Source organism: Schistocerca serialis, chromosome 10, assembly GCF_023864345.2.
Source record: "Schistocerca serialis cubense isolate TAMUIC-IGC-003099 chromosome 10, iqSchSeri2.2, whole genome shotgun sequence".
Taxonomy (NCBI): domain Eukaryota; kingdom Metazoa; phylum Arthropoda; class Insecta; order Orthoptera; family Acrididae; genus Schistocerca; species Schistocerca serialis.
Window position 1 is genome coordinate 54398756 of NC_064647.1, and position 13334 is coordinate 54412089.

The window sequence follows — 13334 nt, forward strand, 5'->3', positions numbered from 1 at the left end:
AACACATCCAGGATTAGGTCAGCAGTTAAGTAGGTTGGTTTCCTTTCATTAGATGACAGTTGACTGGATGCATGTGATTTGCTATACAGTGCGTTGCTGCAAGAGCATGCAAAAATCCAATAGGACATAGTGATAGTGGATGCTCCATTGAACAATTTGAGGTAGGGAATCTGGGGCTGGAGAAGCCAGCTTAAGGAGATAATAGGAAAAAAATCACAGTGTGATGTACTTTTTTTTATTTACATTAGTTATAGTTAACTGCAAATACCATCACTGACAAAACAAACGTACCATTTGCACTGTATCTTGTAAAACACTCCAACGGCCAATCAACCTAAATGCAAGGACAACCTCGGTGATCAAGATTTTGACATAACCTGAGAAATATCCCTGGTGTGTTAGGAAGTGCATCAGAGGTGGTGGTAGCGTTATAGATAAGCTACTGATCGAACTACATGTGGGGTCCTGCCCAATCGTCTCGTATAGGGTGCCTAAAGGATGCTGTGTTCTGGGAATGCTATACAACAACTCAAGCAAATCACATTAATAGTTTTTATTACAATAAAGAAGATCGACAATACATAACTTTATAATTACAACGAGTAATCGCAAGCGATGGGTAACACGTAAAAACTCAAAGACCTCTGCTGTATACAGTGCTCATGCGAGTTTGTCACACAGTTCGTGGATCACTATTAACTGTTGCGCGAGTGACGGTCAAGTAGGGTGCGGCCGAGACTGGCAGGAACAGCGCTTATATTCTCTTCAGGTACAGGCCGCTCCTGTCGTTGTGCAGTCCGTGTCAGCAAGCTATCAGCTGGCTTCGTCTCACAGCCTCCTCTGCTCATGCTTTCTTCATCGTCGTGCCGGAGGTTGTGGTTACGCCGGAATATTCCTCCCCTGTGGGGGAACCTGGAGTGTGGGCGCATCGCGGGACTGGAAGAGGAAGTATCAACTTGTAGTACGACTGGTTTGTCAGAATCAAAGTGAACTAAGCATCGATCACTGACAAATGCAACTCATCTGTCCAAACAAAGGGGACATTCTTGCGACGCAAGCAATGCAATGGAGCGGTGATTTGTGCAGTATTCGGTATGAACCGAATGTAAAAGTTCATTTTCCCTAAGACTGACTCCAATTCTGTCACATTGCGAGAAATTGACAAGTCTTGTGTAGCTAACTAATGCGACTGAAGAGCATGTCTACTGACTGTTTATGCCATGACCAAGATTCTGCAACTCAGGTTTACAAAATCACACTTGTCCTGTCCACACTTCAGTCCTTCATCAGATAACACACGAAACAAATCACATAAATTTGCAACATGTTCTTCAGATGTACGACCTGCTACGACAATTTCATCCATACAGTTTGAACAGTTTGGCACTTGTTCAGTAAGCTGCTCCAAATACTATTGGAAAATGGAAGGTGGGGAAGCACTGCAAAAAGGCAAATGCAAAAATTGGAACAAGCCCACATCAGTATTAGTAGTAGAACTAAGTTTGTTGTCCATTTTGTTAGTGTGGGTTGCCTACATCAGGGGCAAGTATGCACTCAGGGCCAACCTATAGTTCTCCTTTGATTGACAGGTACTTTACTTATTGCTCTCCTTTGATTTATAGGTAATTAACGTATTGTTCTGTTAAGTGGTTTTCCATATCATCCCCATTTCCTTTTGATTGACAGGCACATATCCTATTGTCCTATAGTCCCACCCTCCCCTCTCAATCAAACCCCTCCCCCTCAACCAACCCCCTCCCCCCTCATTGCTGCAGGTACAGTTTCATATCTGAGTTATTGGAATAGCTCCTCTCACTCTCATCAGTTTGACTGACTACTAAAGTAAATAAATCAATTAATTAACCTTTCACCCACTAGTAAACCCCCTCCCCCCACAAAAGTGGTGGTAAGTTTAAATTCTATCAGGACAATGCAACACACCACGGCTACCTCCTCTAACCTAAAAAACTGGCGGGAAGGAAAGTGCACGGTTACTTCCACTAACCTACGTCATCCAACTGCCACCTCCTCCTACGGAATGGCGGGAAAATGACTCGGTCTGTGATGGACATAAGTCTTTATTTTCAGTCTTTATTTAATCGATTAGAGGCAGTACCCCCATCAAGTGTGTTCACCCCAAGGTCCAGAGTCCAATTGATCTAGTACACAGTACTGCCACCAGAGCACGCTGTCGTCCATTCTGTGACATAATCCAATATGGTGGTCTGGTGGTGGTGGAGAGGAAGGATTTCATAAAAGGAAATGCAATAGTTTATTATTTATTTACACAAAATTCAATTCGTGGGGTTGGATTTCTCTTGCTCATCATCTCTGCTGTTTGGAAACATCAGGTCTTGTAATAAGCAATTACATGGGGCAAACATGTTATATATCTTAATGATTGGCACTGTACTCTGAGTCTCTTAACCTAATGTTTAGACCTTTTGTCAGCATTTAACCTATTATTCTGTTAAGTGGTTTTCCATGTCACCCCATTTCCTTAAACTATTGTACCAACTTTGATACCAAATTAAGTAATTAGTTATGTCCTCCCACCATTTTCTGGTGCACTTCTCGAATTTCACATTCCTTTCAACGCCATTACGAGCGCATTCTTATGTGTAACCCACCCCCTTAATTTATTGCAATGCATTTTACATTAAAAATTATGCAAATTAACCTATTGTTCTGCATTTAACCTGCTGTTCTGCTCCATGTCACCCACTCACACACCCCTCCCCTTAACTATTGTACCGTTAACACCACATTGATATAAAATATTTATGCAAATTAATTAAATCGGTATTCTTCGCATGTATGGGGTAGTTTTTCTTAATTCACAGCATATTATTGGTTGGTGAAATTGATGGAATATAGTTATGTTTTGTTAAAACTATATTCCGTCGATTGCATCCACCAAAACATATCTGGCTATCTGATGCCCGATGCTGGAGTCTGGATGCTTCAGTGGGTCTCACAAATTGGCGACGCGGCCCTCAGGTGCCCAGTGATGCACAGGTGTTCGTTCAGGACCCGCAAGACTGAGGCAGCGGCATGCATTTCGTACTTGACACATGAGAAATTCCTGTCGAAATACATGTTCACCTAGGCTCCATTGCTGGCGTGATGACTCATAGTAGAGTTGCAGGTCTACCACCAAGAGATGCACCATAGCTATACTCACAGCACTAGAAATTTCCCGCAAGGTTGGGTGGTTATGCACACGACATAATTCCGAATACATAGACTGGAAATGTCTAGGAGGAGCATACTGTAAACCATAGAGTCTCAACTGAACGACATTCGAGAATGAGCGAAGTATCAGAAATACACCCTGCTGTCATGAAAGTGATATTGCTATGAAAGCAATATTGACATGTGCTTGATATCGAGAAGTACCATGAAAAGGTGTGACATTCTAGCCAACCATGCGAAATTACATATGTTCTTGTAATCCCAGAGTCTCGAGATATGTGTCAAAATGCAAGCAAGCAAGCAGGTCTTTACCAAAGACAGTAATGCGTTTGTGCCATGGGGCAAATGAGCCCATCTTTGCACAAAAGTTCTGAGAGTGACTTCGACCCTGTGGGGGCACACTGGTCATTTGTTGGTAGTTGATGAACACCCAACCTCGCGAGAAATATCTAGTGCTGTGAGTATAGCTATGGTGCATGTCCTTATGCTGTCTGTCTTCGTGGTATATGTACGAATGTTATAAAAGGGGTGATTGTCTATGGCACATGATACGAATTGCATGTTTACTACATCAACACAGAATGCGGTGATATATTGCTCGGTTGGAGATCAGTTTCACGTTCTAATATTCAAGCTCCTTTCCTCAGTGAGAGGTCAGTGTTATTGAGTAAGAGTCTTTCTGTGTTTGACGATATGTAGGGCACATTGCAAGGTTAAATTGTTGGTGCAATATAGCGATCTGTGTAATACGGTTTTTTGCCGCTGAAAGTCTCGTGTGCAGAACAAAAAAGGTGGACAGTGCTTCCACACAGGTGGCATCAGTAATTCAGTGGGTTAAATTCTATAAGAGCCAATCATAATCATATCCCACCATTTGTGCTGGGATATGGGAGTCTCTACATAGCAGAGAGAATGTTATCAGAGTCGGCTGCGGTGGCCGTGCAGTTCTAGGCACTGCAGTCCGGAACCGCAGAACTGCTACGGTCGCAGGTTCGAATCCTGCCTCGGGCATGGATGTGTGTGATGTCCTTAGGTTAGTTAGGTTTAAGTAGTTCTAGGGGACTGATGACCTAAGATGTTAAGTCCCATAGTGCTCAGAGCCATTTGAACCATTTTTGATTGTTACCAGCACCCCTAAGCGTACCTTTGTATTTTCCTTGTCATAGTAATGATTACAGTACACCAACCGACGTCAGTGATGTCTTTCCAAGCATTACGTCCGTCAGTGCAATATTCATTATCACACATAGTGCCGGATGCTTGTCCTTCATAACACTTGTTTGAGAGAATCCTGGCAGGATGTAGCACTGATTCGATGACTTTCACAGATAATTTCCTAGGCCCATACATATAGACGGTGTGAGTGTACCATAATTTTACAGAAGTTCTCCTGCAAACCTTGCAGAACTAACACTCCTGAAAGAAAAGATATTGTGGAGGCATGGCTTAGCACAGGTTTGCAGGAGAGCTTCTGTAAAGTTTGGAAGGTAGGAGACGAGGTACTGGCAGAAGTAAAGCTGTGAGTACAGGGTGTGAGTTGTGCTTGGGTAGCTCAGTTGGTAGAGTACTTGCCCGCGTAAGGCAAAGGTCCAGAGTTCGAGTCTCGGTCTGGGACACAGTTTTAATCTGCCAGAAAGTTTCATAACAGCATACACTCCGCTGCACTCCGCTGCAGTTCTCATTCTGGAATAGGATAAGTGCCTGTCAATTAAAAGGAAATGATGGAGGTGACATGGAAAACTACTTAACAGAGCAATAGGTTAAGTAGCTGTCAGTCAAAGAAGAACAATAGGTTAAGTACCTATCAATCAAAGGAGAACAAAAAATTTTTCCCCTGAGTGCATATCTGCCCCTGATGTAGGCAACCCACACTAACAAAATGGACGACAACGAACTTAGTTCAACTACTGGTATTTACTACACAGACTTTTTGAGATTCTTCACCAAGCGGTATTTGAAGATATTTGTCACACAAGTCAATTTTTGAATAGTAGCATCCATCGTTAATCTGTCCATGAGATCGTCTGGCCATGGCAATGGATTAGTATCAATGACAGTTTGTGGTTTGACTGTAGACTCAAAGTAAACACAGGCGAATGCGATGTGATGCTTTGGGGAGCAAAATCATTTGATTTGCCCGTTGCCCATTGACCAGCTGATATGGGCGCAATAACTCCGCTATCTTGTAATTCTTGAAGTTCAGCAACAACGTTGTCCCGTAATGCAATGACAACAGTTCTGTTCCGGCAAAATTTCGGCTGAGCGTTGTCTTTCAGAGTAATATGCGCAACAAAATTGTTAGCTATGCCTAACCCTTCAGAAGAGAGTTCTGGGAATTCTTTTAGTAAGCTAGCTAGGTACACTGTCTTTCGCATTGAATGCAGACATCGATAACACATTGTCCTGAATGGTAAAGTCAAACAAATCAAAAGAATCAAGATCAAATATATTCTCACCATCACGTGAGTGTAGCGCTGTAAAACTCACTGCTCACTTATGCTAGCAATACATGGCAGGCAAAGTATATGTTCCGAGAATGGGAAGGTCTTGTCCATTATAAGCAGTCAGTTGCATGCTAGTTTTAGACAGGCTTATGGGCAACAACAAGATGGAGCCTAACAGTTGATATGTGTGACGATTGAGAATGTGATAGAGGGACAAATGTCCAACTGAAATTTCACACGTATCCCACAAATAACTAAATGAACAAAAAATTTGTTTGAGTGGCGTATCACTGAAGAAACTGCACGCTTGCTAGGTTTGCATGTGCCTTCTGCAGACTTTGAATATAACTGCATTAATGACATGGTTCCAGTGACGAGGTTTTTGTGAGTGGGCCGAATTCTTATGTTTGTTCCGTCACAAACATATGGCTTGTATATGTCCTTTCCTACTACAAGCGTAACACTGAGCCTGTTGGGAGGGGCAATCTTGGCGTTTGTGCTGTATATAACACCAAGGGCAAGACATAATTCTGTTCGTCTGTGTAGCATGTTTAGCGAACTGCTTACGCAGTGTGGAAGATTATTTATTCGGAGTGGTGAGCTGCTGCCGCCACCGAATGGGCCGCTCGCGAGCAAGGGTAACATTTGACAGGGCGCCAGAGTCGTACTGATCGAGTATTTGCACTACCTGCTGAAATGATGTATTAGACTGTATCAGAATCTGTTCTCTGCGTTTGACATCAGGCGCATTGTATGTGATCACATCACGTAACATAACGTCTCAGTACAAAGCACTGCAAGCATATGTGAATTTGCTTTTCCTTGTCATACCTTGCAAATGCGATGTATTTGTTCTGGCCTTTTCTTGCAGTGAAAGAATTCATACCTAACTGCGACCACAATCACTCGTTGGTCGTAATAATTAGTTAGCGTAGCGATTACCTGGGCATAAGACAGTTCATTTGGAGTGGCGTTAGGATACAACTTCTGAATAAGTCACTGCACTTTCTACCATTGATAGCAGGTAGGAAAGTTTCACAGTACCTGGTAAGCTGTGAGCTAGTAAGTTTGACTCGAACTAGGACAACCACTCGAGCCATTCCTCTTTTTCTTCACAAAACTGTCGAAGAGGCGTTATAGCAGCAGGTGTTGCTGTAGGTGGTGCTCGTTCCGTCGAGTGTGCCGCATTGGCCAGCAGCTGCTGCGCCGTGTTGAGTGGAGTAGATGTCTGTTGCGTCTGGAACTGAAACATCTGCACTAACAGCGTGGCATCTGGCGTTTGCGGCTGCTGCGCCTGAGCAGGGGATGGGACAAGTGCAGCAAACAGACAAAGCAAGCAAGCAAAAGAAGGACAAGAACCAAGAAAATCTCTGCAACGCCCACATGGAAAACACTGATTAGCAAAAACAACAATAAACTATTAAAGCAAATAAAGGCCCCCAAAAACTAAAGACAAGAGAGAATAAAGATGCAAGTAAAAAAAAGGGATATTCCGTGAGCATCAGGAGCGGGGTTTGTTTGTTAGTCCTCATTGCCAATGTGGGTCCTGCCCACTCGTCTCGTATAGGGTGCGTTCTCGGAATGCTGTACAGCAATTCAAGCAAATCACATTAATAGTTCTTATTACATTAAAGAAGATACAATACTTAACATTATAATTACACTGAATAGTCGCAAGCGACGGGTGACACACAAATCCTCAAAGTCTTCTGCTGTATACAATGTTCATGCAAGTTTGTCACACAATTTGTGGGTCACTAATGACAGTTCTGCGAGTGCTGGTCTAGAGCTGTGCAGCTGTGGCCGGCAGGAGCTGCGCTTCCATTCTCTTCGAGGAGAGGCCGCTTCTGTCGTGGTGTGGTCCTTGTCAGTGGGCTATAGACTGACGTCATTTCACAGCCTTCTCTGCTCTTCTTTTCTTTGTCTTCGTGCCGGCGCTTGTCATTGCGCTGGAACACTACACATGCCAAACATATACCTGGAGTAACACTTCAAAAAGAGTTAGAAAATGATGATATGGGAATTAATCTGTTGGGTGACGTGGACAAGAAGCACGATATTGCATATGCTACAAATCAGTGTGTGACAGAATGTCATGCATCATATCAAATATTGGCTGATAAAGCGGAGACAATAGGTGCGAAAAAGAGATATATTTACCAAACAATCCATAACGACATTTGTAGCTTACAAAACGATGAGCACCTAGCATAAACAGGATTTGGAAGTAAGTTTCCAATAAGTTACGAGCACAGCTCTTCATACACTAAAAAATAAAAAGACAACCCAAGGGTGTTCATAAAACTGTTTCCATTTTGTCGTGTCAGCAGTAAAAAGCACACTGAAGTGTAAAGAACATGAAGATGAAGAAGAAGGAATTAAAATTGCTTATAATCTCACCAATACATCAGACCATAGGTTAAATTTTTCCATTTCTAATTCCAACACTGGCAGACGTTTCAGCAACTGGCTCATTAGCTAGAGATGTGGCAGTCATCGCCTGGAAAATGAAAAATTCTAAAAGTCTCCAGGCACAGCTTGTTCAGGTGAAAAGACTTAATAGGATGGTGGGATCTATGGCTATTAGGAAATGATTGTATTCAAAACAACATAGGAAAGGTTTTGGCTGTCTGTAACAGGAAAAGCTCCTAGATATACCACACAACTGACCGCTTACAAATACTGATCTTCTTCAATTTGCCCAAAAGTTCGATGTTACAGAGAATTTGCATGGAACACATTGCCTAAGGCTATATGAAAAACTAATTTATGCATGATTGTGAATTTAGATGTAGCTGTGGTACCTGAAACTCACTGGGTGGCGTATGTTGAAATGAATAGTTATGGAAATACAACCTGGTACATATGATATTTATTTTAAAATGATGTTTTTAAATGGTCTGAAAAAGGGAGTGTTACAGAAAAACATGAATAAGCTTATCTCAGAAACAAGGGCAATGGAAAAGACAATAGATTTCATCCAAGACTTCCCAATAGGACCACTACCAGCTTTCTCAAGGATTCAGGTTTAGTATCATTCTGATAATTTTTATGTGCTGGATAAGGATAGTAATAGTTTCTATATTTCAATTGGAAATTTCGCAAAAGTTATGGTAATGCTACAGTTGGATCAAATGTTACGTCTGATGCTTTAACATTTGTGCCTCAGGAATTAAGATATGAACAGAACATGGTCAAGACTGACCACACACGATATGTGAGTGTAACATTAACTCTTAGGCATTAACTCTTAAAACTTGAGATTTGAATGGTTTAGAAAACTCAAGATGTTTCCAAAATGAACTGTGGAATAGAGCAGTAAAATAGTAGTCAGTTTAATGAATGTATGCCTCTCAAGATGTTGATGGGATATTTCAAGGACATGAAGCATATAATTATGAGTTTGAAGCAGGAACTTGTTTTGGTAAGAAATGCAATGGTTTTTAACTCATACATTCGATTAGGATATGGTGATGTGAATGAGATTATCGTTGATAAAATAAGGTGTAAGATGTCCCATATCACTGTAACAGATGAGTAACATTTGAATCTGTCATTAACTTTCCATTAATGGGAGCACTTTGTCTATCCTATTTTACCGACGGCAGCCAAGCACACGTAGGCTGTTAAAACGTCCATTCAATAAGGAACACCAAGATTCATTATAAGAGCATTTCAAACCAATAGGAATGGCAACATGGGAAACGATTCGATCGTATTTCACTGCTGTAACTTAACTAATGCCAAAGTCAACCTGAATTCATTTTATTGTCCATATCACAATTTATGAGTGGAGTGGAAACTTTATACCCACAATCTAAGATTTTATATGTATGCAAGGTTTCGCCGTTTTTACTATGAGGACGTTAAAGTAGAAGGATGTCTGCTAAGCCTGCAGACATTTAAGCTGCTGGCATCACTTATCGTTATACATTGTTCAAAAGAGAACAATACAGTTAAATTTCTCCCCCAGCAGGTACTTCTGCATGACTGGTTGATTAACTATTCACCTTTCACAGGAATTGCACAACAAGCCATATAGATGAATAAGTGTTGTGTCACATCCAAACCATTTCACGATGGCAGCTTGAAGTGTGAACATCACTGTAAATGTTCAAGGCTCTTCCAATGAATGCAGACAGTTTGTAGTTAAGCATATTGGCTTCACTGCTTTTACAAAAAACTGTGGATGTGTAATAATGACGTTCTCAGATAATACAGCATCGCTGAAGACTCTCAGGGATGTGGAGTATAAAGTGTGGCAAAACATATAAGACAGGATTACGGTTAAATACATTTTCTATGCAATTCACTGTAATGATCCAGACATATCTTACAAGGATGTGGTGACACTGTTTCTAATCTTCGATTTCACAGACACTATCGTCTATGTCAATTGCTCCAAGAAGGCTATGTGGATACATGGTATCTAAACATATGCAGTTACTTGAGACCTCGAATGATAAAGGTGCCAATCCATTCAAATGGCTCTGAGCACTATGGGACTCAACTGCTGTGGTTATCAGTCCCCTAGAACTTGGAACTACTTAAACCTAACTAACCTAAGGACATCACACACATCCATGCCCGAGGCAGGATTCGAACCTGCGACCGTAGCAGTCGCACGGCTCCGGACTGCACGCCTAGAACCGCGAGACCACCGTGGCCGGCGCCAATCCATTCAGCAGCTCAAGAAGAAGTATGGAAATGGACAAAATAATATATCTGCTTCAGAAAATCCTGGATTGCTTTCAAGTTGGGTAATAAATAAATGAAGCTAAAACAAATTCACTGTTTAATAATGACTTCACCCTGATTTTACTTTGTTTTCACCTACCATCAGCTGACACAATTAATGTTATGAGGATATATTTTTATTCAGCTCACAACTTCATCCAGATACAATGTCTATGGTCTCCTTCACGCACAGGTGATATAAATTTACACATAGCTTCTAAGCAGGCGTTACTTATTCCCAGAAACCTACAAGTGCATATCATTATGTAAAACCCCAATTGATCAGTATATGAACCCTGTTGTACTCATCTGTAAACCACACCTTCTAAATAACACTCACCTTTTTAAAAAATGAAAACTAAAGCAAGTGTCTTGCACGCTTTATATACTAAATCACATTGTCAAAATTCTGATTTAGGCTTTTGAAAGTAATAACAAAGATGTAGGGTAACAAATTTCTTCATCATTTATTCATTTAATTTTATATTGTATTTTCTTTGGTTGCTTAATCAACTATAAAACAGACATTCATATGTTCCATTAATTTGCATCAGTAATGATAATGAATTCTGATAAAAGTTAATACTTCTCTGTAAAAAGGTACTTTTTGCAATTTTTTCTGTGAAATCAGTTATTACTATAGCAGAAAAATAAAAATTTAATTATTGCAATGTCATCTGACACAGAATGGAAAAATTTTTCATTCCCAGTGTCATTTGATGCTATGGAGAAATTTGCAATATCGTTTGATATACTTCTTCAATCCAGACTGAATTAACATGGCAAGCAAATTACACTAAAAAGTAGAGACTCTGGCAGGTGGCAGCAGGTGTAAGACTAGTGTAGAAATGTACAGACACATTTCATGACAGCACAGACATGGTTTCGTTTATTTATTTATTTATGTGTCAAGTTCCATAGAACCAAATTGAGGAGCAAATCTCCAAGGTCGTGGAACGTGTGAGTACATGAATTAGAGCATAAAAGTAATAACAGATAACAATAAAATATTTATGAACCCGAAAAAAGTCAATCCATAATTTTAAGTAAATGCAATCAACAATACAACAAAAATCAGCTTAATTTTTCAAGGAACTCATCGACAGAATAGAAGGAGTGGCCCATGAAGAAACTCTTCAGTTTCGATTTGAAAGTGCATGGATTACTGCTAAGATTTTTTAATTCGAGCGGTAGCTTATTCAAAATGGATACAGCAGTATATTGCACACCTTTCTGCACAAGAGTTAATGAAGTCCTATCCAAATGCAGTTTTGCTTTCTGCTGAATATTAACTGAGTGAAAGCTGCTTATTCTTGTGAATAAGCTAATATTGTTAACAAGAAATGACAGTAAGGAATATGTATATTGAGAGACCAATGTCAAAATACCCAGACTCATGAGCATGGGTCGGCAAGAGGTTCGTGAACTTACACCACTTATTGCCCAAACCACACATTTCTGAGCCAAGAATATCCTGTTAGAATGGGAAGACTTACCTCAAAATATAACGTACGACATATGTGAATGAAAATATACTAATTAGACTAATTTTGGTGTCGAGTGATCACTCACTTGAGATACCGTTCGACTAGTAAAAATAGCAGCACTAAGTCTTTGAACAAGATCCTGAACATGGGCTTTCCACAACAGTTTACTATCTCTCTGAACACCTAGAAACTTGAACTGTTCAGTTTCACTAACCATACGCCCATTCTGTGAAATTAAAACGTCAGGTTTAGTTGAAATGTGTGTTAGAAACTGTAAAAACTGAGTCTTGCTGTGATTTACCATTAGTTTATTTTCTGCAAGCCATGAACTTCGGTCATGAATGGCATTATTTAAACCTGGTCAATGTTGCACACAACATCCTTTACTATCAAGCTAGGTCATCAGCAAAAAGAAATATTTACAGTTATCTATTATATTGCAAGGAATATCATTTATATAAATAAGGAACAGGAGTGGCCCCAACACTGATCCCTGGGGCACCCCCCACTTGACTGTACCCCAGTCAGACCCCACATCACAGTCATTCTCAACATTGTGAATAATGAAATTTGCTGTCTGTTTATGAAGTAAGAGGTGAACCAATTGTGAGCTACTCACTGTATTCCATAATGGTCCAATTTCTGGAGCAATATTTTGTGATTAACACAATCACGTGCCTTAGTTAAACAAAAAATATGGCTAACGTTCGAAACCATTTATATAACCCATCCAGTACCTCACAGAGAAAGGAGAATATAGCATTTTTAGTTATTAAACGACTTCTAAAGCCGAACTGTACATTTGAAAACAAATCGTGTGATATAAAATGATCAATTATCCTTATATACACAGCCTTTTCGCTAACTTTAGCAAACACTGATGGCACATTAATAGCTCTAAAATTGTCTGCCTTATGCTTTTCTCTCTTTTTATAAAGCGGCTTTACTACTAAGTACTTTAATAGTTCAGGAAACTGACCAGTCCTGAAGTAAAAATTACAAATTTGGTTAAATAGAGGGCTAACATGTGCAGCACAGTACTTTAATATTCTGTGAGGGACACCATCATATCCATAAGCGTCCTTAGCCTTCAGTGCTTTAATTATTGACGCAATCTCCCCCTTGTCTGTATCACAGAGGAGTATTCAGACATCAATCTCGAAAAGGCATTTTCCAAGAATGTTATATGATTCCCTGTACAAATTAAATTTTTATTTAATTTGTCAGTAATGCCCAGAAAAGATTGTTAAATGCTGTACATACATCTGATTTATCAGTTACAGAAATATGTTTACTAGAAACTGATTTTATATTGTTGACCTTGTGCTGGTGACCGGACATATCCTTCACAACTGACCATGTGGTTTTAATTTTATTCTGTGAATTTGCTATTCTATTTGCATACCACATACTCTTTGCCGTCCTAATATTTTAAGCACCTTACAATACCACTTGTAATGGGCTACTGTAG